Source organism: Gracilinanus agilis, chromosome 1, assembly GCF_016433145.1.
Source record: "Gracilinanus agilis isolate LMUSP501 chromosome 1, AgileGrace, whole genome shotgun sequence".
NCBI lineage: Eukaryota > Metazoa > Chordata > Mammalia > Didelphimorphia > Didelphidae > Gracilinanus > Gracilinanus agilis.
In genome coordinates, this window is record NC_058130.1 from 780,316,879 (window position 1) to 780,322,680 (window position 5,802).

Consider the following 5,802-nt stretch of genomic DNA (forward strand, 5'->3'; position numbering starts at 1 on the left):
GAGGGAGAGAGAGAGAGAGAGAGAGAGAGAGAGAGAGAGAGAGAGAGAGAGAGAGAGAGAAATGGTACCAACTTTGAGTACTCTGTATTTTCGATGTCCGATGGGAGCTCACCAAATAGGGGAATCCTTTGGCAAGATCATTGCTCAGTGAATAACACGGCTTAGGAGTCTGTTCTTCCATAGCATGACTCAAGGCACACCTTGACCCATGTAGATGAAAATGAGGCTAAGAAAGGAGCAAAGACTCCAGTTCAAATTGGGGGTTAGCTGTTTGGGATTCAAGAGGTACCCTGAAAAACGAAGGCTCCTCAGGGTCCAGTTTGCTCCTTGGCAAGGAGCCAGAGTTTCCTGCCCTTGGAAAGGGTCCCCAGGGCACCACAGAAAGCTCTAGAAAAAGCACAAACAAGCCAGTAAAGAGAAACCTGGAGCATGGGCCCCCAGAAAGCTGATAACTCACGGTGTAAAGCTGCTCACGTTCCTGGACTCTTCTGAAGTTTAGTGTCATCCTGTGCTAACAGAGAGAAAAGAGCCCTTTCCCCAGTTGCATCACAGGACCACTGAAGGGCCCCAAGAGATACAGGCCTGAACGTGCCCTGTGAGATGTATGGCACTCACTAGCTGGAAAAGAGCTGCCAGGGAGAAAGGGAATTGAACTTGTTACGAGATCAGATCTAGGAATAATGAAGCCCCTGAAAGGCAGTGAGGGAAGAACTCTAAGAATCAGGGCTGTCCCCAAGGGAGACAGATGACCTCTGAAAATGGGGAAATCCCTGTCACCAGAGGCTGGCTGGCTACTGGTCAGGGCTACCGAAGAGAGTACTCCTGTTACAAAGATAATGAGAATGAGAGAAGTTAAGTGACTTACCTAAGGTCACATGGGTAGTATTACAGAGTCAGGAATGCTTTCTCCACTCTACTATGTCACTCCAGAACTCTATAGAGCACTCAGTGAAGGTCAGGGAAGGAAGGAGGGGTAGTGGTCAAAGGGTGATTCTGTCCTGTTATGGCAGGCTAGTCTTTGCTCCAGGGGCAACCTTCCAGTGTTGAGAAGAAGTTAGAAATGCCTCCTCCCCATCAGGTGGACCCCTTGGTGAAGAATGCATGGGGAGATGGGCAGGACAAGCCCTGAAACTCCCCAAGCCAAGAAGATGGCCAAGCCATTTGAGTAATACAAGTGGTGTATTGTGTAGTTTTAAAAAAATCTTGAACCCTTTGACTCCATCTCCCAGAATTCTTTCCTCGTCCCAAAATTCTTTTTCCCTTTTCGTTTATGTGCGTCTTTACATTATTGTTTATATAGTTCTGAAAACTCCTCCCTCGCTCTCTCTTGCATGTGTGTGGCTTGGGTGAGCTCCCTCTTGACTTTAGCCTTTAAGTTTTCCTTTTGCTTCAACTTAAATTTAATAAATCTTATTAAATATAATACTTGGATATTAATTTTTTTAATCGACAGTATAGAGAAAATCTAAGGGCACCAACAACGTTCATGCCCGTCGTGGAGGATATCCAACTTGGCACCCAAGTAGAAGAGAGATTTCTTCCCTTGACACAGTGATGTCTTTCACATACTTCTGGTTGTGAATAACATCCGCAGACCGTATCAAGCCCAGAAAACTGAAGAGCCTCCTACGTGAGATGCACAACCATCCACCCAAGAAAAACCAAGATCGGTTGCCTAGAATGTGACTGGCAGCTGGATGGACAAGTTCTACAGCATCTACATCTTGGCCAAGCCCAGATGATGGATCATGAGTTGGGCCAAGAGTCGAATGGAGGAGATCACGTTGGACTGGCTTTGGGAAGTAGCAAGACTCTCTTCACAACCCTAAGCTTCTCCCTGAAACAAAGACCCATCTTTTGATCAACCTTCTTGAGTGAGGCTGCACAGTCCTGGGAAGCATAATGGTGGCTAAGGCTCCCCAGAGAGCAATGAGGAGGTCCTTGGGGTGGGGTAGGTGCAAGGAAGGCTGAGACAGACTAATGGTGAAAGAGAAGTTATGTAAAGGATGTCAGAACTAAAAAGATGAGGTCGCGTCCATCATATGGACAACTCTTGCGCCCAGTAGGATGAGCTCAAGACCTGGGAGAAGGCCCTCGGCCCATCTAATCAGGCTCCCTGGGGAAAGAAATACAGGATTTCAAGCTGGAAGGGACCTAACCTAACCTCCTTGGCAATTAGGTGATTCTGAGAACCTACACTAGTTAGAGCAGAATTGAGACACAAATTTCAGGTATCATCCTTTGCCTTAACGACGGAGGTGAATTTAGGGGAGGCCATGGACAAGAGCTGCAGAGAGTACAGGGGCACAAGGGACAATCGTTTGTAAAATTAGAAGGAATTTGATGTATTTTATAGATGGGGAAACGGAGATCACACATTTGATCCAAGGCAGAGCAGGGTCTTAGTGTCAAGGCCAAGCGTTCTCTCCCTTGGTTTACTGGGGGGCCTTTTACTCCTTTCCCCAAACACCAAGTTCCAAGAGGGTGTCAAATAAGTCAATTCCTTCCATTGTCTCCAACACATCCCTCCTCATAGGGTTAATCATAAGAGAGCCCGAGGCAAGGCCAATCCCATCCAGCACTTAATGCTGTGCCTGGCACTTAATAAATGCTTAATGACTCCCTGACTGATCCCTCACCTTCTCCTTCACGTCTTGCCTGGGTCTGTGTCTCTTCCCCACTCGCCACCAAAGGGGATCTTTATTTCCCTGAAGATTGGAGGAACCAGAGAGGGGAGCGGGGAGAGGCCGAGAGTGAATGAATTCAGTAATGAGGTGGAATTGGTTTTGTTTGGTTTGTTTTTAGGTTTCTCCCAGTTGTATTATGCTACAAAGCTCTTTCCTTGGTGGACCTGAGCCCTGCTCTGCCCTGTCCTAGCTGTATAAGACTCTATTATCTAGAAAATGAAGGGCTTGGACTAGAAGAGTCCTAAGGCCCCTTCCAGCAAATAAACCCATGAATAACCAAGAAGATACCCTAAGACTTACGGGTCCCATTTTATAGATGAGCGAAAAGAGGATTAGATAAGGGAAGAGGTTCACCCACTGGGACCCAGAGGCCATCAATGGCAGATTTGAACCCGGGCTCCTGATGCACAGTTCAGGGCTCTTTCCACACCCCTGTGGTGGCAGAAGAGTCCACAGTAGGCAGATGATCCCCTCAGTGCCAGCTCCTCACGTGAGCTTGGAAAAGGGAAGTTCACAGAAGCCCAGAGCCAAGCCTAGCCCCTGGGCCCCTGACTCAGAATTTAGGGTTCTTTCCTCCACCCCAAATGGACTCAAATGCCAGCCTGGGGGCCAGGTGCACCCCCTTGCCTTTTAACAGCTTTTTCTACAGCCCTGGGACAGCACTCTGGCTTTTTTCTGCAGGTGTGGAGAAAGTGCTGGTAAAAAGTCGTTTACCCACAGAGATAAGGTGGCAAACTCCTAGGAGCTGGTGGGTTTGCGTTTTGTTTTTTTTGGGGGGGGGGCAGGAGTGCTAATGGTTTTGTTCAGTATTTCTGAAAGAATTGTATCTGCCCCTGTTCAGTCCCAACAAAGGCTGGTCCTGCATCAGCCGATCCTCTGAGGAAGAGGGACAGACAGACAGACTAGAGGAATGGGGCACAAATCCATCCTTCCAGGAGGAGCCTGAATGCCACTTCCTCAGTCCTCTGGTCCAAATCCCCCTCAAGGAGTGACTCATGCCGCCGTTCTGGCATGACCCTATTTTTGAGGGGAGTTCCTTGGGCCTGTGTCTCTCTCCTCTGCTCTTGGAGTTCTGTGCAAGTTTAGGAAAACGGGCTTCCCGAAGCATCTAACAGGCAGTCATGGGGAAGCACCTTGTTCTACTTGGTTCCAGAGGAGAGAAGGAGGAAACGTTAAACAAGTTACAAATACGCATTCTCTTTTTCTTCACCTTCTTCCCTTCCCAACCTGGACCCAAGAGTTGGTTACTCCTCCTATCGAAGTGATTGGGTTTTTTAGACCTTAAAAGTCCTAGGAAATTGGAAAATATTAATATTCCCAATTCCTTGGGGGGGGGGAATAGCAAATACCATTCTGCACCCCTACTCCGCCTGGGCTCAGCTCTACGCTTGCAAGGAGAGGTGGCATCATGCTCATGAGCAGAAATGGCACTTAGCATTCCTGCTTAGAGATTCATTCTCCAGGGCTCCTCTCAAGTCTCCTCCTTTGGAAAGGAAATAGTCCAAGACAGGCCTGCACCATCCAAGCCCTCTGTACGCCTCTACAGGGACATGCAAGGCCAGTGACGTCTCCATCCCCAACATAAGCAGTCATTTCTTACTGAGTGACTCAAGCAACGGTCGGCAACCTTTTTGGCCGTGAGAGCCATAAAATGCCTGTGGAAGGAGGATGGAGGCAGAAGGCGCTGGAATATGGGGCAGGGGCTGAAGGCCCCCCTGGGGCACATCCAGAGGCTCTGCCCAGACTGGCTGGTCGGGAGGTGGAGCCAGATATGGCTCGAGAGCCAATATTGCCGACCCCTGGACTCAAGGAAAGCTAGCACTGGTCCTCAGGGCTCTAAACTCAAAGACAAGGGGAAAGAGAAATTGGAAGCAAGCTCACTCCATCTCAGAGACAGGGACCACCAGAACAATCTTCTCTAGGACATCCAGGCCAGGCCAATCTAATAAATAATTTACTTAAGACCTGAGATGAATGGGGCATTGGCTAAACACAGGATCTTGTGACAGAAGAATTCGCAAGCTCAGAAGCTGTCTGGATTGAAGAGGGGAGAGAGAACGAGAGAACTGGAGGAGAATTCTGAGGCTGCAAACCTAGAAGGTCAGCGTACCCTCCACAGAAACAGGGAACATTCAGTTATTGGGAGGAGAGATGGAAAATTTGGGGAGAAAGATAATGCGCTCTGGTGCAAGATTCCTTTAGAATATTCTGCTGGAGACGGGAAGAGTGATGCAGGACTGTCTGGAGTTCCAGAGATGTAGATTCATCTGCATAGATGACAGTTAAATCCATGGAGCTGATGAGACAGAGAGAAAAAGAGAAAAGATGGAAAGAAGGGAGTAAGAGAGGGAGAAACAGAGCTTTGAGGGACGCCCAGTCAGGAAGGATGGGGGAGAACCAGGAGATAGCAGGGTCCAAATAGCCCAGAGAGAAGAGAATATGTGTCAGATCCTGCAGAGAGGTCAAGGAAGAGGATTAGAAAAAAAAATCCATTGGATTTGGTGGTTAAGAGAGATTAGTAACCCTGGAGAGAGTGGCTTCAGATGAGGAATAAGGCTGTAGGTCAGAATGAGAAGTGGCAAGGAGTGGAAAGGGAGGAACCAAGATGGCTCTGGAAAAAAAGCAAATTGGAGAATACTAGGCTAAGGAGATGGGGAGGCCTAGTGAGAGTTCCAAAAGTCAATTCATCCATCAACAATCACGGAATCATAGCTTTACTCTGGTAGGGGACCATCAAATCAAATCCCCTCTTTTATCAGATAAGAAAACTGAGGTCCAGAGAAATTAAATAGTTTCACAAAGCCATTCAGCATCAAGAGCAAGGTCTAAACAGGTCTTTCCCATTCTGAAGCTAACTCTCCATTCATTATGCCGTGCTGGCTCTCAGCTCTCCAATCAGAACTTATTATGTGCTTACTGTATACGAGGCAATGGAGAGACAAAGACAAAGACTAAAACAACACAGACCTGGCCCTCCAGGAGCTTCTAGTTTATTAGGGAAGAAAAATACCATAGTTAAGAGAAAGAAATACAAAATAAATGGAAAATCATTGCATTTATTGAGCTACCCAAAAAATTCATTTGGAAGAGCAAAAGGTCAAGAATATCAAAGGAA